Source organism: Cyprinus carpio, unplaced genomic scaffold, assembly GCF_018340385.1.
Source record: "Cyprinus carpio isolate SPL01 unplaced genomic scaffold, ASM1834038v1 S000006585, whole genome shotgun sequence".
Classification (NCBI taxonomy): Eukaryota; Metazoa; Chordata; class Actinopteri; order Cypriniformes; family Cyprinidae; genus Cyprinus; species Cyprinus carpio.
Window position 1 is genome coordinate 2106648 of NW_024879238.1, and position 23999 is coordinate 2130646.

General features: G+C 39.9%; 1 long non-coding RNA gene across 1 annotated transcript; it reads left to right on the top strand.

Moving 5' to 3' along the window:
* The first annotated feature begins 371 nt into the window (after window positions 1-371).
* On the top strand, window positions 372-11905 carry LOC122144080. The gene is made up of 3 exons (XR_006159516.1): window positions 372-1983; window positions 2631-2775; window positions 11826-11905. It is a non-coding gene; the product is annotated as an uncharacterized LOC122144080 (long non-coding RNA).
* Window positions 11906-23999: the final 12094 nt, after the last annotated feature.

Below are 23999 nucleotides of genomic sequence, written 5' to 3' on the forward strand. Positions count from 1 at the left end.
TGTAGCGTTGGTATTGACAGTGGTCGAACAATAATTTAAAACCAGAATGTTTAGACCTTACAAATCTTACTTTTTCAACATGGTGGACAGCTGCTGTGCGCCAGGGATGCCAGAACAGAGAAAAACCATTTTACATTTAAAGGGGTCCTATTGTGCTTTTTCTTTCATTTTTCAACTTTAGTTAGTCTGTAATGTTGCTGTTTGAGCATAAAAAAGTTCTGCAAAGTTAGTTCATTATTAGGGTCATATGATGCGATTTCAATTTTTCATTTCTCTTTGGAGTGTTACAAGCTCTTGGTGCATAATGAAGATCTGTAAAGTTTCAAAGACTAAAGTCTCAAATCCAAAGAGATATTCTTTATTAAAGTTAAGCCACTCCTACCTAAAACGTTTCTTTCTAATACACCCCCACATGTCTATATCACGATGTGGGAAGATTTGCACAACAATGCCTAAATATCTCACTCTCTTTCTCTCTCTCTATATATATATTTAGGCATAATTTTTTCAGATTCCTAAGGATCCCGATAGACAACTAAAATGGTTCACTACAATAAAACTCAAAAATTTTCAACACAAAATTTGGGTTTAAACGGGATATTTTCATGATATTTATGATAGCTATATCACTGTGAATACAGTACACATGCTGGCTACCTACAAGGACAGCTAGGGTCGATTACGTTAAAACACAGTTGACTTACCCTTCCAATGACGACAAAGCAGGTTTTAGCCGGCAGACTCCAAAGTTGAATATTCATCAAAAAATTAGATTGCATCCATTTGTACCCCTCCAGGCTTTTGTGGGCTTTTAAGGAGTCTCCGGAGTAGGACGAGGGAAAGTTGATGAGGTAATGCTAGTTGTAGATATCAGGATACTGCAATTCAGGAAAGCTATCCGTTCCTTTATTGATATGTACGTTAAAAGCACCCCGGGGGCCTTATAGGTATCTGTTATGTTTAATCTAGTAAGTTTTGCTATGTACAGGTCTATGTCTTTTGAATTAGTGCACAGTAAACTCTGTTGCCTTGAAACTCATGCATCGGTTATTTTTAATAAGCGAAGTATCATTTCATATTCGCTCCCAGCATGGTGGTGTAAACAGAATGGGTCACGTGACGTCCGGAGCTCTATTGCCGCTTGCGCTTGTGGTGTGAAACCGGCTTTCTTCTGGAAAGAAAGTGCAGTGTTCCTCAGTGTGACTTAACTGAGCCATATGCATTCATTCTGAAGGACATCAGTTCAGTTGTGATCAGTGTAATGTTTTTTTTTTCTTTTGCCATCACACTTAACAGATACAGATGAAACGCTGAATGTGGGCTACCATTTTTTTATTTGCATCCTTCTCTGCATACTTCAGATAACTTTTATTACAAACAAAAGGACATAAACTTATAATGAACTCTGCACTGTGTTATTTGAGTTCAATGATTATGTAAACGTTGTCAGTCTGGATTTGAATATGACATGAAAAAAAAATCATATTTCAGCAGTGTAATTCACACAATTCACCAGAGGAAGGCATTCAAACATCATTTTAAATGTATATAAGAATACATTTCAACTTGGCAGAATGTTTACAGAAGCCAATCTTTAAGTTTCATATTCTGCACACAATAACTAATAACATTGAAACATATGCTATTTAATGATTGCTGCATGTTTGTTTTCGTCTGTTGCCCTAATAAAGGTTACATTTGGTTGACAAGCATTTGATATTTAGGGATAAACTAATAATTTTTTACTTTTACTTTACTAACTTTTTATAAATGGTTTCTGCACTTTTGCCTTTCAGACAGAATCTCACACAAGCTTATATCTTGCATTGGTAGTTATTGTCATAACATCACTGAACAGCATATTTGAAAATAAAGTTTACCACATAAAACATTTTCTATACATTTTTATGCACTATATAGGACTTTTATTTTGTTCTGATTATATGACGTCATAAAGCCGCGCTGTGATTCGACTGAAGGAAGGTTTGTGTTTTAGCCATTTAAAGTAAAGTGTTTAAATCGATACCCGGTGGAGCAGTTTCATAGTTTTTAGTAAGCGATCTAAAATTAATTATTGTTTAATGTAATACTGCAGCGCTTCATCTATCATTTATGAGCGCTAATTTGTGATTAAAACGCATCCACACATCTGTAACAGAAAAGAGCGCCTCACTTTGCTTCCTTTATCGTGACTCAGTTCACCTTAAACACGAACTGATGAGCAAGTACTAGTGATGGAGAAACGGAGCTCTTTTAAATGAAGAATATTGAATCAATCGCTTCGCGAACCGATTCAGTGATTCGAATCTCTTGAGTCGCCGCGCGCTGACGGTCCGCACAAAGTAAACACAACAAAACATAAACATGCGAGAATAACTCTTACTAACCTGTATCTAACGAAAACACGATATAATACATGCTATCTACAAATACAAACAATACACATCATAAATACCAAATAATGAAACTAATTTCTTCTTAATATGTGTATTTATATATATATTAATAATCATGCCGTTAACTCTCACTGTGACTGACTCCCTTATCAGTGCGCTGACTACTGAACTAGGGAGCTGAATGAGATAGTTTAAGGTTATTTTTTTTTTTTTTTGTCATCTTAAATGTCACAGAGTACCAAACACAGAAAAACTGCTGAAGTAACTGAGATCACGTGACACACAATTATAATGATGGCGTTTATTAAAGAAGAGATGGAAGAGCTGAAGATTGAAGAAGTGTTCAGTCTGAAACAAGAAGATACAGAGGAACAAACAGGTTGGTTTTCATTCTCAAAGAAGAACTCACTCATTTGATCCTTGATAAAATATCCAGCTCTACAGAAATGAATGACACGTACACATTAAATTAGAAAACATAATACAGAAGTAGCTTAAACAGAACAATTAGTTTAACATTGGTTTTCAACTCTCAAGTAAAATTACGTTCAGTGGAAAACACCTTTACTCCTAAAAATACAAACTTTTAAAGGGTTTAGCTAAGATAGAAAAACGTTTTCTTTTTGAGAAACAAGTGAAATGAATGCTGTTATCATCTTTTAGCTAACAATATTCAGGATTCAAACTGATAATTCTTCATAAAAACAGATATTCTGCAAAACTGAATATAGAGAATGTGAAGCTACGTCACGCTGCATTGCATTCTGGGAGGATCACCATCTGCTGCAAATTCTGAACTTAATACCGATACCTGCTTATCTTTTGTTTTGTTTTTGCCTTAAAGTTAAATATTCACATTCTTCATTGGATCGTTTGCAGGGTAGAGAAGCTGGGTTATGGCTTCGCACGATAATTAGATTTTTTTTCTCCTAAGTTTTGTAGAATTTCGTTTACTTTGATCTGATTACCGTGAAAACGGTGTCACCGCTAGTGTCTCAGTGCTTTTGTTAGCATCTGACAGTTTTTGTTTACAAAATAGTTTGGGACTTAAATTGCTTTTGAAATGTCCAAAGGAAGGGGCAAACAGGTCGATAAAGACCGAGAAGTAGGTGCGTCCCAAATCAAAATTTTTACTCCTGAATGAAAGTTGTAAAAACCAGACAGTTAATTATGGTTTTAAACTACTTTTTATTGTCAGAACATGACCAATTATTTTCTAACAAGTGATCAATTGAGGTAGAATACAGATTACAATATTACTAGTAAAATCAATATCAATAGAATACAATATTATTAAAATTAATAGAATATATAAAATATCTTTATAGAAAAATAAGAATTGTAACATGATACAACACTCGAGATACAGAGTTAAAGTGCTTTAAGTATATTTATCAATAAACAAAAATAAGAATAGAGAAGAAATGCCAATCCCTTGCAGCTGTTTTGAAACATTTTGTAAGATGTTTTAGCTGTCTGACAGTATAAATAAAATGAATAAACAAAATATCAATCTTAATCTTAGTCAGCATTTACTGTTCAATTTTTTGAACAGCCAAAGACATTACGCTACATGTTAAGGAACAGCTGCAGCAGCTCCCATTTCTTCTGCTCTGTATGAAGCCTGTGAAGTGGAATGGGGCTTTGGTCTCCCTCCAGATTCAGAATCTCAGATACTGCTCGATAGCCTCAGTCTTTTCTGGCCTGATATATCGAGTCTTGAAGCGCGGCTCAACCAAGGATGCCATTTCAAGCAGTTCATCTGTTATCTTGTCATCATACTTCTCACTGAGATAGTCTGTGACCATTGTCTTTATGTCCTTTGTGAGCTGTGTGTCGTCAGCAGAATGTTTCAGGACCTCTGTTCTGAAGAGGTGCAGCACAGGCTTAAGGTAGGACACACTCACATAAGATTCACCAGACAGTGAATCTGTGAACTCAAGCAGTGGTTTCAAGGCCTTGTTTATTGACTGTAAAACATCAATGTCCTGCCAGGTGGGGTAAGGCTCCGATGTACAACTGGACCATATATCCAAAGTCAAGTCTGCTTTATTGTCAATTCTTCCACATGTACAGTACATACATACAGAGAATCGAAATTGCATTACTCTCAGACCCCCGGTGCATACAGATAACACTAAGTGAGTGAGTGACTAAGTGACGTGACATTCAGCCAAGTATGGTGACCCATACTCAGAATTCGTGCTCTGCATTTAACCCATCCGAAGTACACACAGAGCAGTGAACACACACACACTGTGAACACACACCCGGAGCAGTGGGCAGCCATTTTATGCTGCGGCGCCCGGGGAGCAGTTGGGGGTTCGATGCCTTGCTCAAGGGCACCTAAGTCATGGTATTGAAGGTGGAGAGAGAACTGTACATGCACTCCCCCCACCCACAATTCCTGCCGGCCCGAGACTCGAACTCACAACCCTTTGATTGGGAGTCCGACTCTCTAACCATTAGGCCACGACTTCCCACCAAAAACACCACCACTAACAGTAGAGCCTAAAAATCTAGATCAATATAAAATATAAGATACAACTATACAATAAGGGAATGTAAAAAAGACATAATAAAATAAAAATAAAGTTAAATAAAAGCAGCGCAAGGCACATGGCAGATAGAGTGCAAACCAGTGAACAAACAGTGCAGATAAAAAGATTACTAAATCAAAAAAAATTCTTATTCAGTGTTATTAAAGTGACAAATGGGCTCAAGAGCAGTTATTTTATTTAACTGACTGATGAGGTGGTAGAATGACGTCAGTTCCATGGTGAATGAGGTAGTGAGCAGACCAATGCTGCACAAAGTGACTGGTGCATGTCATCGTATGTTAGAGGGAGGGGGGGTGGAAGGACCTGGGGGATGTGGGATCTGGGGTGGGGGTTCATAGTTCAGTGGTGCCTGGGGCAGAAGAGGGACGGGGGGGCAAGTTCGGGAGCGAGTTCAGCTTCCCTGACAGCCTGATGGATGAAGCTGTCCTTCAGTCTGCTGGTCCTGGCCTGGAGACTCCGCAGTCTCCTCCCTGATGGCAGCAGACTGAAGAAGCTGTGTGACGGGTGAGTGGGATCACCTGCAATGCAGAGGGCTTTGCGAGTGAGACGGGTTCCATAAATGTCCTGGAGGGAGGGGAGAGAGACACCAATGATCTTCTCAGCTGCGTTGAAGAGTCTTCCGGCAGGACGCATTGCGGGTGCCATACCACACAGTGATGCAGCAAGTCAGGATGCTCTCGATGGTGCCTCTGTAGAAGGTGTACATGATGGGGGCCAGGGCTCTGGCTCTCCTCAGTTTGCGGAGGAAGAAGAGACACTGTTGTGATTTCTTGGCCAGTGCTGCAGTGTTGTCGGTCCAGGAGAGGCCCTCTGTGATGTGCACACCCAGGAACTTGGTGCTGCTCACTCTCTCCACAGTCGCACCGTTGATGGTCAGAGGAACATGCTGAGTGTGCGCTCTCCTGAAGTCAACCACAATCTCCTTCATCTTCTCCACGTTTAGAGAGAGATTGTTGTCACTGCACCACCCGGCCAGGCGGCTCAGCTCGCTCCTGTAGTTTGTCTCATCTCTGTTGCTAATGAGACCCACCACAGTCGTGTCATCCGCAAACTTAATGAAGAGGTTGGAGTTGTGTGACGGTGTGCAGTCTTAGGTCAGCAGAGTGAAGAGGATGGGGCTCAGCACACATCCTTGGGGGCCCCCAGTGTTCAGTGTGATGGTGCTGGATGTGTTGCTGCCGACACGTACTGCCTGAGGTCTTCCAGTCAGAGAGTCCAACAGCCAGATGCACAGCGAAGTGTTGAGCCCCAGCTCGACCAGTTTGTGAATGAGCTGTTGAGGGATGATTGTGTTGAATGCTGAACTAAAGTCTATGAACAGCATTCTGACGTATGAGTCTTTTTTCTCTAGATGTGTGAGTGCTGAGTGGAGGGCAGTTGAGATGGCATCATCGGTCGACCGGTTGACCGATATGCAAACTGGAATGGGTCCAGGGAGGGGGGGAGGGCAGACTTAATGTGGTGCATGACTAGCCGTTCAAAGCACTTCATGAGGATGGGAGTAAGTGCAACAGGACGGTAGTCATTGAAGCAGGATGGAGATGGCTTCTTCGGGACTGGAATGATGGTGGTAGTTTTGAAACATGTGGGAACAACAGATGTTGAAAATGTCTGTGAAGACATCAGTGAGTTCTGCTGCACAGTCTCTCAGTACACGCCCAGGAATGTTGTCAGGACCCGGAGCTTTGCGTGCATTGATCCTGCTGAAGGATCTCCTCACGCTGTCCGGGGTCAGCGTCATCACCTGGTCGCCGAGAGGAGTTGGAGTCTTCTGTGCAGTGGAGCTGTTTTGTGCCTCAAAGCGAGCGAAGAAGGTGTTCAGCTCATTCAGCAGAGAGATGTTGCTGTCCCAGCTCCGCTGTGGGGGCTTGTAGTCCGTAATGGTCTATATCCCCTGCCACAGGCTCAGAGTGTCTCTGCTGTCGCTGAATTGATGGGCTATCCTCCTGGAGTACTGTCTCTTAGCCTCTCTGATGCCGCGGGATAGGTTGGCCCTGGCTGTTCTCAGGCCCACCTCATCTCTAGCTCTGAAGGCAGTGTTCCACATCTCCAGGAGTCTGTAGACCTCCCCTGTCATCCACGGCTTCTGGTTGGCCCGGACAGTGATGGTCTTTGTGACTGTTACATCCTCAATGCACTTGTTGATGTAGGCAGTGACAGTCTCCGAGTACTCCTGGAGGTCAGTGGTATTATTGTAAGTGGCAGCCTGCTTAAACATATTCCAGTCAGTTGTATCAAACAGTCTTGAAGAGCGTCTGACGACCCTTCCGGCCACACTTGAATCTGTTTCTGAACTGGTTTGGCGACTTTAACGAGCGGTCTGTATGCAGGCATTAGCATGACAGTGATGTGGTCTGAGGCACTAAGGTGGGGGAGGGGGAGGGCTTTGTAAGCTCCTCTCTGTGTGGTATAAACAAAGTCTAAAATGTTTTTACCTCTTGTTGGAAAATTAATGTGTTGGTGTATTTTTGGCAAAGAATTGTACATTTTGCAGCTGACGCTCTACTTTCTCCCTAAACTGTGTATGCAGTCTGGGAAGCGCTGTCTGCGAGAAATGTTTTTGGCCCGGTAGATTGTATCTGGGGTCAAGAACTTGGATAAGATTCTTAAATCCCTCGTTTTCGACAAGGCTAATGGGAAGCATGTCTTTTGGAATGCAATATGCAACTGCTTTTGTGATGTCTCCATGTCTTTTCGTTTTTTTTGTTGTAAGGCACGGCTTTGGAAAATGATGACATGAGACTCTGCCGGGTATATGCGCTTTGTGCTTGTAGATGGTCCACGTCTATCAACACTTGTTTGGGACTGTAATTTCTTAGCATCTTCATGTTCTGAAGGGTGACATTGTTTAAATGATGAAACAGGTTTGTGGTGTTGCCTGTCTTTAGCCCTATTCGGACGGGACTAGTTTTACAGGGGGTCGTTAGAGAAATCTGTGTTTCACAGACGTACTTGGTGATTTTAATCCCGTCCGAATCTTCCACGTCTGTGTTTTTCTCACACAACCTCTGTAATAATTCCAGAGCAAATTACCTACTGTTTTTCAGCAAACTCAGTGATCCTCTGAGAAAACTAATCCCGTCCGAATGTGAATGTCTGTGAATTATTTTATTTCACAACACGTTTCCTTGTCTGTTTTGGCCAACGTGAATTACCATAGATGCTCTTACCGCATGCATGTTTGATATATTTGCTTCCCGGCAAAGAAATAATAATGATAAAAAAATTATAATAATAAAATCAAGAGCCAGTTCACGTAAACTGTTAATACTGGCTAAATATCAGCATCAGGTAAGATTTCTCAAGTTCATTTATGCACTCAGTTACATAATGTTTTAATTACAGATGTACCTTTATGAAAATTAAACATGGGTTTAGCCTACTACAAAAAACAAAAAGTTTAACTAAAGAAACCACACATTAACATGGTTTTGCTATACTAGCCATTTAGTATTTAGTATACAGAACGTGTGATCTCTGTGACGCCCAGATGCACAAAACAGACCCTCCCACCTCTTTAATAAACACAGAGATGTTAGTCCCGTCCGAATTGGTACATGAAAATCACAGACATCAGGTGGTAAGAATCGAAACTCAGGGCACAGTTTTCAGTGCACGTCGCTCTGTTATCAGATTGCAAAAAACTAAGTATCTCCAGACTACTGAAGTTGAGTCACCTTTCTTGTCAACAATGTCTGTGACCTGCGCTGCATTTTCTTCACTATCACTCATTTTTCTTAATCCATTTCTACAAGTCTATCTGACACTGTGACTGTAAACCAGTACCGCATGCGGCATCCGGAAGTGCAGTCTGCAAAACACCTGCGCACCATTAGTGCGTAAACATTATTGAGCACATATCAAACTTTCATTATCGTTTTATCGAGAAAAATTATATTGGGATAATCAAATTATTGCCCAGCCCTAGGCAAATATATATGGTCCTAATTGGGATGATGAGGCTTTTTCAAAAAAGTGTTCTTTTCTCTCCCTGATCTGCATTCCATTGAACTAATTCTGGGCAGGGATTTTAACTGCTGTCTAGACCGTTTCTCATCTAGGCCATGCACCTTGTCTAAATCTGGCAGGATTATCCAGCTTTTTATGGAACAATATGTAGTTTCTGATGTTTGGCATTTTTTAAATTCTAATACGACACAATTCTCTTTCTTTTCCCCTGTCCATCATTCTTTCTCCCGTATTGACTAATTTTTGGTTGATAATAAATTGCTCCCATTGGTTAGTTCATGCATTTATAATACTATTGTAATTTCGGATCATGCTGCTGTTACATTTGACCTTGCTCTTCCGGATTTTACAATGTCTCGACCCCCTTGTCCCTATAATTCTTTACTTCTTCATGATCCTGATTTTATAACAAATTAGAATACTTCATAAGACCAATTAAAAAAAAAACATTTTTAGTGAATTGTTGGCCTTCTGGAAACTCAGTACTTGGTAGGGGCTTCTTTTGCTTTAATTACTGCCTCAATTCGGCATGGCATGGAGGTGATCAGTTTGTGGCACTGCTGAGGTGGTATGGAAGCCCAGGTTTCTTTGACAGTGGCCTTCAGCTCATCTGCATTTTTTGGTCTCTTGTTTCTCATTTTCCTCTTGACAATACCCCATAGATTCTCTCTGGGGTTCAGATCTGGTGAGTTTGCTGGCCAGTCAAGCACACTAACACCATGGTCATTTAACCAACTTTTGGTGCTTTTGGCAGTGTGGGCAGGTGCCAAATCCTGCTGGGAAATGAAATCAGCATCTTCAAAAAGCTGGTCAGCAGAAGGAAGCATGAAGTGCTCCAAAATATCTTGGTAAACGGGTGCAGTGACTTTGGTTTTCAAAAAACACAATGGACAACACCAGCAGATGACATTGCACCCCAAATCATCACAGACAGTGGAAACTTAACACTGCACTTCAAGCAACTTGGGCTATGAGCTTCTCCACCCTTCCTCCAGACTCTAGGACCTTGGTTACCAAATGAAATACAAAACTTGCTCTCATCTGAAAAGAGGACTTTGGACCACTGGGCAACAGTCCAGTTCTTCTTCTCCTTAGCTCAGGTAAGACGCCTCTGACATTGTCTGTGGTACAGGAGTGGCTTAACAAGAGGAATACGACAACTGTAGCCAAATTCCTTGACACGTCTGTGTGTGGTGGTGCTTTCTCTGATAACCAACGCATCATCTGGTCCCAAGACATTGGTACTGACATCAATGAGGAGACATGGAAAGAGGTCTTGAACAGGGTTAACTCCTCTTCTCTCTGCACATGTCAGGCTTATACTGTGCAAGGTGGTACACAGGGCCCATTGGTCTAAGAACAGGCTAGCTTGCATTAACCCATCTATTGACCCTGAGTGTGACAGGTGTCATTCTGGTCCAGCTACTTTAATCCATATGTTCTGGTCCTGCTCTTTGTACTTTTTGGAGGTAAATTTTTGTTTCATTGTCAGCCATTACCTCTGTTGATATTCCACCTTGTCCAATTACTGGTTTATTCGGGGTTCTCCCACCTGGCCTCTTTTTGCCTTCTCATTTTTCAGACTTTGTAGCCTTTTTAACCCTTTTGGCTTGGCGTTTAATTCTAAACTAGATGAGCCCTCATCCTCAGTCTCACACTCACTGGGTAAAGGATCTTATTTACTTTATACAGCAAGAGAAAATTAGGTACTCTCTTCACCTACCTAGCACTATTTTCTTTAAACTCAGGCAGCCCCTTTGTGAACATGTCCAAACTCTCTAGCTTGACCCTGTTCTTTGTGATTGATAGACAAAGCAGTTTTCCAGAACTCAATGTGGCGTGACGTCAGCTTCACGTTCTCTATAGTTGAGATGACATTGTTTTTCTAATATTTTAGACAAATTACAAATTTGTTTGTAATTAACCAGCTCTCTTGAGCTAAACTTCTAAACTTAAAAGGATAGTTCCCCCAAAAATAAAAATTAGCCCATAATTTATTCACCCCCAAGCTATCCTAGGTGTAAACCTATATGACTTTCGTCTTTCAGACGAATACATTCAGTTATATTAAGAAACATTCTGGCTCTTCCAGGCTTTATAATGGCAGTGAATGGTTGTTGAGATTCAATAGTCCAATAGAAGTCCAATAAAGTGCATCCATCCATCATAAAAAAGTCCTCTATATGTCTCCTGGGTGTTAATAAAGGCCTTCTGAAGCAAATCGATGCATTGTGTAAGAAAAATATGGTACAAATTAGGTCCAGAATGACATAAATAAAACATTTCACTCGATTAAACAGACCATAAGATCATTGTGTTTGTGTCAAGCTAAAGTCAAGGACTACAAATAACCTTTTAACTACAAATAAAGTTTTTTTTTAATACATTTGTTACAACTTACAAGGTCCAGTTCTTTCCATTTTTCCCCAATAACAACTGAGAAATGTGTCTAAATGTCAGACCTGCCTGGTTTTGCTTTTATATAATAAAAAACCTGCTTTAATCATCTTCTCAACTTCATTCGTTTACTTCATCCTCCTTGTTAAATCCCAGGACCTGTAAAGGTAACTCCGCTTGCTCCCATGTGATTTGTGTCGAGACCCACATGATCCCAGTCCCAAATTAGTCCCCTATTGGGTTTTTTTGTTTTATTTTATAAGGAGCTTTGATGACTACCAGCTTGAAAGAATTTGGGACATGTCCAAAAGAAAAAAGATTAAAACAATATTGACATGAGGTTCTGAGATTACAGGTTACAGTAACTTTGTGGTCATAGGATCTAGCAGACATGTAGTTGTGTTTGATGCTTTACATGTCTAAATGTTTTTTTGTTGTTGTTGTTGTGTGTTGCTATGTGACATTAAACCGGGGTTAAATTGCATGTTTCTTTTCGCTTTAGACCTGATGCCACTGAAAGAGGAGAGTCAAGATCCCAGTGATATGGAAGAAGAATATCAATATGAGAAAACCTCATCAGTTCATGACTGGAGAAAAATATTTTAGCAACTCAAAGATTGAAAAGGACGTCCTTACCAAACGAAGGAACTAGAAAGATTGAAGGCCACATGAAAGTTAAATCTGGAAAGAGCCCTTTCACTTGCCAAACAGTGTGGAAGAAGTTTCAGTCACAAAAAAAAACCCTTAACAGGCACATGAAAATTCACACCGGAATGAAGCCTTTCACCTGCCAACAGTGTGGAAAAAGATTCTCTGATAGAAGAAACCTTGATGACAACATTATTCACAACACAGAAAAAACACTCACCTGCTCTCAGTGTGGAAAGTGTTTTACACAGAAAAAACACCTTAATGCCCACATGAGTCTTCACACTAGACGGGACGGTACCCATACACCTGCAAACAGTGTGGGAAGAGTTTCTCACAAAAAGGAAAATCTTAAGACTCACATGAGAAACTCACACTGGAGAGAGACCTTTCTCCTGCTCTCAGTGTGGAAAGAGTTACACACACAAAAAAAAAACCTTAATGTCCACATGCAATATCATACTATCAGATTGAAAGAAAACCTTAACCATTCCATTCACACAAGAGTAAACGGTTTTATATGTCATCAGTGTAGAAGGAGCTTCGAGGACAGGATAAGCCTGAAGAATCATGTAAAAACTCATGCTGGACAGAAGCCTTTCATGTGTGATCACTGTGGAAAAACTTGCGCAAACAAAGCAAACCTCGAGAATCATGTAAGAGTTCACACTGGAGAGAAGCCATTCATCTGCCCTCAGTGTGGAAAGAGTTTCCCGTACAAAGGAAACCTGAAGATTCACATAAGAGCTCACACTGGAGAGAGGCCTTACAAGTGTCTTCAGTGTGAGAAGACCTTCATGTATCACTCAGGCTTGAAACATCATTTACAGACTTACGCACACCGCAAGCGAGGGCTTCATGTCAGCGTCACTGCAGCGGCTGACTCCTGAGAGTATTCACAACAGAAGAGTTTGTACAGCGTCACAGCAGCGGCTCCAAAGCTGCATACTTTTAAAAACGAATGTATAGCTGTCTTTGTAAAGAAGTTGATTTATAAATCTGAGCCATATGCATCAATTCTGAACAACATCAACCAAATTGTGATCAGTGTAACATTTTTTTATTTTGCCGTCACACTTAACAGATGCATATGAAAATACATAAAAATTGTGTTCTTAATGAAATAGTAAAGCAACAGAAAATGTATACGTGTGTGACATTATACATAAAATTAAGGCTCTGTTCACACCAAAGCTGAATGTAGGCTACATCTGATTGTCCACTTTCACGACCACTTCTTTTATTTGCATCCTTCACTTCTTTATGCTTCAGCTAATTTTTGAACTCTCCACTGTGTTATTTGATTTCAATGATTAGGTAAACATATGTTGCCATTCTGGACTTGATGAATATGGCAGATGAACCATGGAAGATTGTTGAATAAATACTTATATAAATTAGAGGAAGTTTTTCACCTTAGTAATATGAAGGATTTCATATTTGTAGAACTTGTAGAGCTGCTTAGATGAGTAACTACAAGCTACTAAAAGAATGGATAAAGTGAAGAATGCAAATGAGTTGGTTGTTCATATGGCAGTTACGTGTTCTCTAATGGAAAGATAAACCTTAAAGACTCCGGATTAAAAAACATTTTGTAAACATCAGATTTGATAGTTAAATGAATTAGAGTCGTAAACAATTAGGGTAATCCCTGCCTGTGAATTAAAACTATGTAAATTATGTGTCCAGGAATCAACCAATTACTTCAAACAGCTGACCAAACAATTGGTCATTTCTGAAAAAAGAAAAAAAAAACATTTATCCACTTTTTAACCACAAATGCTAGGCTTGCTCTAGCTCTGCGATGCGCTTCGTCACACATTAAGTAATCCTGTTGGAAAGGTCATGGCCGGTTCTTCATCTTTGTACTTAGGTTAAAAACTCCGTAACATTTTGTCCTCCAACTTTAAATTCATCCGGCATCATTGTTTTACATTTTTTGTAAAGGGCATTTGAGTTTTTCACACGTTCGCTTTATAAACACTGGGTCAGTACTCCCACCCGACAATTCCAATATCACCTAATAACGATGTGCATGGACATTGCAGAGCTTATGTTAGCCAAGCATTTGTGGTTTAAAAGTGTATTAATATTTTTATTTTTTTTTTAAAGAAAATGACGATTGTTTCACTAGATAAGACCCGTATTCCTCAGATGAGATCGTGTAGAGTCCTTTGAAGCTACACTGAAACTGCAATTTTGAAATTGAAATCATTGGCCACCATTGAAGTGCACTATATGGAGAAAATTCCTGGAATGTTTTCCTTAAAAAAATTAATTTAATTTCTTAATTATCAGGATATTTTTATTCTGGAAATGAACTTATCCTTTAAGGCAGGGGTTCTCAAACCTGTCCTGGAGGACCCTTAGCCATGCACATTATTGCCTTGTCCAAATACACACACTTGAAGTCTTGGCCACTTGAGAGCACGTGTGCGAAGTAAGTGCACAAGACTGTCAAGATCTTTAAAACGCTAGAGCGCAGTGCCCTTAACGCACTCTAAATCCACACTATCTCGAATACAGCTCCAGAGCAGTATTCAAAGCTTAGTGTATCCCATCATGCATCATGTTGTGGAAATAAATCACGAGACTTTTTGCCAAGATTGCGAGAGGTCACGGAAACCTTTCCAATGTAAGTTAAATATTAATAATAATTAAATATTACATATAATTTGGTAGTAAAACAAAGTGCTACACGTTTTGTTAGTGCAAAGGTGAGTAGCCTATATTTATTTTGTACATCATTTGCAACTGCTTTTTATTATTTAATTAGAAGCACCAGAAATTAAAGTGTGTCCAATCAGGTAATGAAATGTTGTACACACACTTGTGCTCTTTATCCTCATTTAAACACTTGGGCCAAATACAGGAAATACGTCATATAAGTAGTCAAGTGAACAAGTGCAAAGACCGCAAGTGTGGGTATTTGGACAAGGCATTTGTATGTCTCTACTAACAAGCTGATGAATTAAATCAGGTGTGTTAGATAAAGGAGCCATAGATAAGGGAGACAAACAAAATGTACAGGTCTAGGGGTCCTCCAGGACAGGTTTGAGAACCACTGAATCATATCTATCATCTGATTTGTTCAAAAAGCTGATTCATTCAATAAAGAAACCATCCTGTGTGTTGTTCAAAGACACAAAACGGTACTGTGATCTTTGGAACTATTTTCGTTGGTAAAATTGAGCAAAAACAGGCAACATCGTGTATAAAAAGTCACATAATGCTAACTTTATTAAACTTGTATAAAATCAATATTATGTTGCAGATCCCACCTCTGGAAACCAGTGGACAGAGTACTGTAAATACAGGAAACAAAGAAGAGAAACTGGAATTGCAACTGCAATTTTGCATCTGCTTTTTTTCCCCAGGAAATCATGAATGTTTATAAAATCATGTACATACTTTATGTGGGTACCACACTCTCCCTGAAAAAAAAATGAAATCCAACCTTCCTCTTGATCAAACATTACCCAGTCTTAATACACACCGGTTGTAATCCCATAAGGTGTGTGTACTTGAGGTAAGTATTAGTGAGAGCAAATAAGGGGCATGCTTTAACTGTATGAACCCCAAACGGGCATATGTGGAATGGGATAAGCAGTGATTGAGCTTAGTGTGGTGTAGGGGTGAACTGTAGGCTGACAAAACGTGTTGTATGTATACATCTGTCTTGGCTTCCGCTCCCTGGCCGACCTTCTTATGCTGGCCTCTTCTTCTGCTTCCAGACCATCCACTCTTTTTAACGTTCACAGGCTGACTGTTTGAATTTGTGTTGTCTCCATCATCTGGATCGTCTGGAACTGCTATGTCGAGGTAAGTATCTGGATGCTCATTTGATGTACTCTCTTCTGTTCTTCCTCTCTGAGTTTTCTCTCTCTTGTATAGAACAGGTGTCTTCCCCTACAGGCATTCTCCCCAGAAGTTGATTGTCCCCTGTTGATGACCAGCTGACTGGAGACCTCAACCAGTATCCTTTTACACTGCTCTCTTCATCAGAGTCTGCAATTTCATTGTCAACATGGTTGATGTTTGTATGTCTCTCTGACATTTTCTTTATTTCAGGTCCCATGGATGCAAGTTTTATTGCTGGAGCTTCCACAGATAAGTCATTCACCAGTAACAACAGATTTTGATGTAGCGTCCTGGTCTTTCTGCTGTCACCGTTCTTCCGATATACTATGTATACAGGGTTGTCTGTCACCTGTTTCTTTACCACATATACAGCTTTTTCGTAGTAGGATCCCAGCTTTCACTGGCCTCCCCGTTCTCCGAGGTTCCAGACTAGTATACTATCTCCTGCCTTCAGCACAACTCCTCTCTCTTTACGTTCGTAATGAGTTTTCCCCCTTGAGCTTGACATACGACTATGACTTTCTGCAGTATTGTATGCTTCTGTCATTCTCTGGGCCCACTGTTCTGCATACCCCTTTGGAGTTGGTTCTTCTTCTGGCTCCAAAAGACCAAAGATCAGATCCAGTAGAAGGCGAGGATGCCGTAGAACAGATAGAATGAAGAGTACCCCACAACTTGAGGTAAGTAGTTTTTCCATATCTCTTTTTCCCTGTCTATCAGTGTTCGCAGCATCTGCAAGAGAGCCCGGTTGAATCATTCCCCAGGGTTTCCTTGGGGATGATATGGGGTGGTACGGGAGTGACCAATGCCAGTATGTTGTCTAAGATTATGGCACAATTAATTTTCAAATTCTCGCCCCGGTCGTGGTGTAATTTGCCTGGGTATCTAAAGCGGGGGATGTAGTCTTGAAACAGCTGCTCTGCTCGATATGCCCTGACTTGTTTTTGGTGTGATACGCTTGAGCAAACCTGGTGAAATGGTCCATGACTACAAGGATATATTCATACCCTCCTCAGCTCGACTCCAAAATAAGGTAGTCGATACACACCAGTTCCATAGGTGAGTTTGCTGTAATACTTCCCATCAGCGCTCGGATGTGTATGGTAGGTTTCTTGTCCTTTATGCAGGGACACCACCTGGTCACATACCCCTCTTATCTCAGCTTTCTTGTATGGCCTGTAGAACCGATCCTTCGCAATGCTGTGTACTCTCTCTGTTCCCACATGTCCCATCCTGTCATGGAGGTGCTCAAAGGCCAACTTCTTATACTTGCTTGGTAAAACTAACTGTTTTCTCTCTTTTGTTTTTCGATAGAAAAGCCCCCCTCCAGATGCAGCCTATTCCCTTCATGCATAATCTTCCTACTGGTTCTTGTCAGGCTTCCTCTCATTTCCTCGGTTGGCATGACCCCATCGGCTTTCTACTGTCATACTTGATAAATCACTGGGTCCTCTTGTTGGGCTGCAACCAGTTCCTCCAAACCAACTGTCAGCAGGTAAGTGGTCAATGGCTGTAGTTCCTCACACACGACTACCCTCCCAAACAGTCTGTACTACGCTGGTAGGTAACTCTTCTGTGCACTCTGACTCAAATGCTTCGATGTCCAGGGGGAGACGGGACAATGTGTCTGCATCGATGTTAGCTCTGCCTGGCCGGAATCTGACGTTAAACCGGAAGTCAGAAATCTCCCCAACCCAGCGGTGGCCCTCTGCATTCAACTTTGCAATGCCCATCACATATGTCAACGAGTTGTTATCAGTATATACAGCATAGTTTAGTGCATTAAACAGGTAATCCTTAAGATCTCCAGGTCAATGTCATACCCCAGTAGGTCTCGCAGTGGCCTCACCTCAACACTCGGTAGGTATCTCTCTTTACACACTCTATCTACCATGCTGACCTGCGCCCCTGTATCCAGCAGTGCTGTCACTGTGAGTTCATTCAACTTACACTGGGTAAGTGCTTTTCTTCCAATTAGTTTAATTATTTTGTCATCTTTTGTCTGGTAGGTATCAGGAATGTTGACTCCTTGACTCCTATGCTCTACTTTTGTGCTTGGCAATTTATTCCCTTATGTCTGATTACTAAGTCTTTGATCTATCATTTTCCTTTCCCCCTGCCTGGCCAGTGTTGACCAGGTTGCATCATTTTGGGACATTTGCTTTGCGGTCAATGGTTATCCCTCTGCAGTGGCCGGCTCTTGTTTCCCTGCCACTGAGGTCGTCTCAAACATCCAGCAGCCCAATGCCCTTCTTCACCACAAATTAAGCAATGTGCACAGTCCTGTCGACCCTCTTCTGTACATTGCCGACAACAACACAAGCGATTCACTTGGCAGGAGACTCGTTGACTGGTGGAGCCTTGACACCCTCTCTCTCGTACTGCCGTGGAGTGTTGTAAATTATCAACCAGGTTGGTAAGTGCGTCGATTCTCGCCATCAGTTGTTTAATTGGATCGTCCTGGCCTTTCTTTACAGCAGCCTCCATCTTTTCTCCCACAACACTGTTAGATATACCATGAACTTGCACACTACCTGCTGTGAACCATTTCGTTCTTGCTGGGCTGGTTGCCGAAGCCATAGCAGCCTCTCATTTTCATCACTGGTGAATTTTGTGACATGTCTAAGGATGGCCTCATCAGTCACATTAGTGTCAGATTGCAGGGGCTTCAGTTCACTGCGATTATCTTTGTATCAATGACTCAGGCCCTCATACACTGTATGTAAAAACACATCTTGCCCAGTACAGTGGCATGCAAAAGTTTGGGAACCCCTTGCAGAATCTAATAAAAAATTATTTTAACAAAGTAAGAGAGATAATACAAAATGCATGTTATTTTTTATTTACTACTTTGAAATTACAGTCCAAATGACTGGGTTTAGTTTTTTGTATTTGTAGTGGAGGGGTGTGGAAAATTGAGACTGACCTGGTGATTCAAGAACAATTTTTTTCATTTTTATTGCATAATTTACACTAAATAGCTAATTTACACTAAATATATTATTATATAACATTTAAATTTTTTGTCATTCTGTGTCTGTAAATTATATAATTACATATTAATAATAGAAGTTACGTGCTTATAATAAATTAAGAGTAAAACTTAAAGGGAGTCATCGGATGCAAAATTCACTTTACATGTTATTTTATCATAAATGTGTAATGATAAAAAAAAGTGTTTTATTTAAAACCCTATTTTAAAATCCCCTTTCTCAAATTAGGCTGTTCTGAGATTCCTGGTAGAATGACATAGTTCTGCACAGGCTGCTCCCACAATAGTTGATTGACAATGCTGTCTTGCCTTAAACCCGCCCTGAGTGAGCTGTGAGCTGTCCACCATTGTGTCGACTCTGATGCGGGGGAAGACAAGAATGTCTTAGATTAAGCGATTGAGGTGTATTGTTGTTGGATGTAATAATTAACATAACAGTCATCATTTACTTCCAACATCTGAGCCGCTGAAAATGCAGAGGGTTAATGTTCGTTTTTGAAGGGAAGGCGCCCCCATTCTGCATAAATGCATCTATGTTTGTACGAATCATTTGTGATTCAGCTTCATCTACAGAAGTGAGTATAAGGTGTTTTTTATGAATGTTTACAAATCACCTTTCCTAATAATGTGCTAGTTGGCAAGTGCAGCTAAAGTTTACAGTCTGCTCATCACCCCACAGAAGAGAGGGGCGGCGTGAGCAGAGCTCAAAGCGACATACAAGGAAATGGCTTGCTGTTAAAAGAGCTGATTTTGACAGGGTAAAAAGGGATTTTTTTACACCACCATTGAGAAATTGTAACAAATCATATCAACTTGTGAAAAATGGGCATACTTTAATAAAAAAATAAAAAGTCACTTATTTGTCTTATAGTAAGTAGTACTGTAAAATAAAGTTTTAATCACTATAATTCCCATAGTTCAGGGTTTTCCTAAGTGGGGTTTGCGAACCCCTGGTGGTTCGTGAGGGAATTGCAGGGGCTTCGTGAGTTGGTACACCTACGGTAATACCTTTGACGAATAAATTTAAAAAATATAATTAAAAGGTTTTTGCAAAGAAATGTTACAGGTTTATACAAATGTTATGTAAATGTAAACTCTTAAATGTATAAAATATAATTCTCTTTTTGGGAAACCCTGTATAAGAAAAAAAATTGTGGAAAAAAATGTAATTACATTGTAAATTACAATAATATGAATTTTTATAATTTGATGAGTGTAATAATAACAATAGCTATGTAAATACTACTAAAACATTACAACTGATAAAAAATAAATGTTTTTAAAGTTTAAGACGCAAATGTGCCATTAAATAATTGAAATATTTACTTAAAATCTCAGGGGGTACTTCAAGTACATAATTTAGGTCAAAGGGGTTCGGCTGACAAAAAAGTTTGAAAACCCCTGCCATAGATTATCAGTAAAATAACGTCAAACCTACTGAGGATATTTAAAATAATAAATAAATAAAAATAACATTTAATGATCACCTAACACAAAACAGGCTTATTTATAATTCAGTGTATTATCATCTGTGCCATCCATTTTTAGTATTCTTCAATTTAAACGCTTGATTCGTGTTTTTAAGGGGAGCATATTTACGAAATCAGCTAGAAGGACAAGGACATCTTACACCTGTGAAAAAATAATCATTTTGTTCTTCACCTTGCTCTCTGCAACCTGCTTTTAAAGGGTTAGTTCACCCAAAAATGAAAATTAGCCCATAAATTACTCACCCCCTTCTTTCAGATGAATCCAGTCGGAGTTATATAAAAAATTGTCTGTGATCTTCCAAGCAGTTTATTGGCAGGCAGTGGGCGTTGCAGTTCATCAGTCCAAAAGAAGTTAAAGCACCCATGCTAGAGGTCTACACGGGTCCAAAAATTTGTGTGCTACACTGAACCCGGACCCCTCTATTATTTTGAAAGTTGGACCCGGGCCTGTGCAAAACTGAGAAAAAATTTACTACCCGGAACTGACGCGGACAATTATTAGAAAGCTGGACCAGAACCCGGCCGGGAAGAGACAGACCCGACTGACTCTAAAAATGGCCGGGTGTTCTCCGAGTACGACTGACACAATGTTAAACAGACCCGGGACACGAAGTAATAGATTGGGACCTAACCCGGACCCGGCTGACCATTTAAAATATAGCCCCAAACCCGTACGGATCCCGGGTCGGGTCCCGGGACCTCGGATCTCGGGTCCTCCGTGTAGACCTCTAGCCCATGCTTAATAAAAATTATCTCACATGGCTCCGGGTGGTTAACAAAAGGCTTTTTGTAGCGAATCAATGTGTTTTTGTAAGAAAAATAACCATATTTAAAATGTAATAATCATTTTAATCTAGCTTGCGCTCACTGTTGTACATGGAAGGAGCTCCGGGGGCGGATGACGTAAGAAGTAGGGGTTGCACATGCACGTCATCAGAAGTGACGAACGCGTAAGCGCAACGGAAAGATCAAAACAAAACAACGGTAACAAATTGTAAGTACAAAACAATGATTTGTAAAGAAGAATGTCAGAGGATTTCGATATAAGCCAAGAGGAAACTGGTTTTCCTTTGCTAAAGTAAGGAAACTTTTTTTCCTTTGCTCCTGTAAACAAATGTTACGTCATCCTCCCGGAATTTCTTCCGTGTATAACTGTTGGCACAAGTGATTATTATGTTTTGAATGTGGATATTTTTCTATAAAAAAACACATCAATTTGCTACAGGAGGCCTATGTTCACCCCCCGGAGCCGTGTGAGACAATTTTTATTATGGATGCATGCACTTTATTTCACTTCTTTTGGACTGATGCATGCAACACCCGCTGACTGCCATTAAACAGCTTTGAAAGATCAAAGTCAATTTTTAATATAACTCTGACTGGATTCATCTGAAAGAAGGAAGTCATATATGCCTAGGATGGCTTGAGGGTGAGTAAATATTTGGCTAATTATCATTTTTGGGTGATCTATACCTTTAAAAGAACATAAATTAATGAATGAAGCATTGATATAGCACTTTATTGTGTATTGTTGTACACCCAAAGCTTTTTACAATCATGTGGAGGGGTCTCTCCTCAACCACCACCAGTGTGCAGCATCTGCCTGAATAAAAGGAAAACACCCACAGTACAATGGCGCCACTGCAATCACCACACATCAGCTACAGGTGGAGAGGAAAGAGAGACAGAGCCAATTCAATTAATGGGGATTATTATGAGGCCAGTGGAGGGAATCTGGCCAGGACACCGGGGTTACACCCCTCCTCTTTACGAGAACTGCCATTGGATTTTTAATGACCACAGAGAGTCAGGACCTCGGTTTAACATCTCATCTGAAGAACTCACTAACACCTCGCCCAGCAGCAACCTAGTTTTCCCAGGAGGTCTCTCATCCAGGTACTGACCAGCTCAACCCTGCTTATCTTCAGTGTGCAGCCAGTCTTGAGCTGCAGGGTGATCATAGAATTCATACCTTCTTGGTTGCTAATAAAGCAAATTTAACAAACATACAGAGTAAACTTGATAATGGCCACATGAGCTGTTCTGTGTGAGCAATCTATCTCTTGTTCTCTGTTTAAGTTGTGAAAAGTTGAAAGAACTTTTCTTTAATGGGCCTGCTGAGGGCACTAAAAACACATTTCCAGGACCAAGATAACACACACATTGTTTGCTTCAGTCACCACTGCAGTAAAACAGGTTTTATTATTGCATAAATAATGTAGCTATTTCATTTTATTGTTTGAATGACTCCACAAGCTACTTGCTTTTAAAACTTTTTGAAACTGTTTTTAGTTCACCAAATGTTGGTTCTCAGACAATTTTTCACAATTAAAAAAAAAAAAAAAAACATGTAGTAAGGGTAGGCATAATAAGCAAAGGCTTCAGTCCTGCACCTTTTTCTGTCATTTTAATCTAATAAGCATCACTTTTCACATTGGTTTTTATTTATAAGATAAACAGATAAGAGTTACATAGAAAAAAAGTTCTCAAAATGCTACAAAGGTACATGAATACAAAAGTTTAAAATATTACATATACATATTATTCATATTGAGTTAATCATCACCCTATTGCTTAACATTTTCTAGAATTTACAAAGTGAGCAACACATTTTTAATTCCTTGTCACGATTAATATTGAATATCTTTACCACTATCAGAGCTATGCATCTATTTTTAAATTGCATGTACATTCCCCTTTAATTTATTCTGGCTTTCTTTCAGTTCAAACAGGCTCTGAATACAATTTGAAAGCAAATTATACATCACTTTATACATTATCTATGCAGTTTTAAAATCCAAATTTTAAAGTATGTAATTTAATAAATATTTGTTGGTTCATAATAGTCAACTGGTTTTACAATCCTTATTGCTCTCTTTGGTAATGCAAATGCAAATCGCTGCAAAGCAGCTTTACAGAAAATGTGAGTTTCTACATTAGATTTAGTAGTAGCCTATCGGTGGTGACTATCTCAAGTTGATGTACATATGGCAGAAATGTACGGTAAAAATCAAGCAGTTAGTTAATGTCATGTAATCAAACAGACGGTGAACACTATTAACAGTAATGATTATATGTTGCGGTCAAACTTAAAAGCAGGAATTTGGTAGTTTTGTATGTTGTCTGAGGGTTTGCATCATCTTTTCTCAGGTGTTCGGTCATCTCAGGTCTTTGTAAGGGCTGGATCATGACTGAAGCTTGTGTAATTCCCATTTACCATGGGATGCCAATAATATACACTCACTAAGTTAAGTAGTTTAATCCATTTGTATTACATTAGGGTACTGTCACGGATGCACCAGCCAAAGCTACAGAACCAATCACTCAACCACGGTCCCAATCACTGGCATACTGAGCACCTGTACTCAATCACCAGAGCACTATATAGCACACTCACCCTGTTAGTTCATCGGCTGGACTCGAGGTTACTCACTCTGTGTCTCCTTCATCGGCCCTGTAGATTGCTGTGTTTTTCCTTCCTCGTTCATCCTCATTGGAATATTGTTTGGACTGTTACCTTGCGTTCTCTGTGTTTAAGTTCTCAGGTGTCTTTCAGAGACTTCACCATTGCACTTAAGTTTATGCTAACACCAATAAAGAGAAGTTTACTTTCCCTGCATCTTCCTTGTCTTCATCCTTGGTGAACTGTGGCAGTTTATGATTAAAAATAAAAATTTGAATGAAA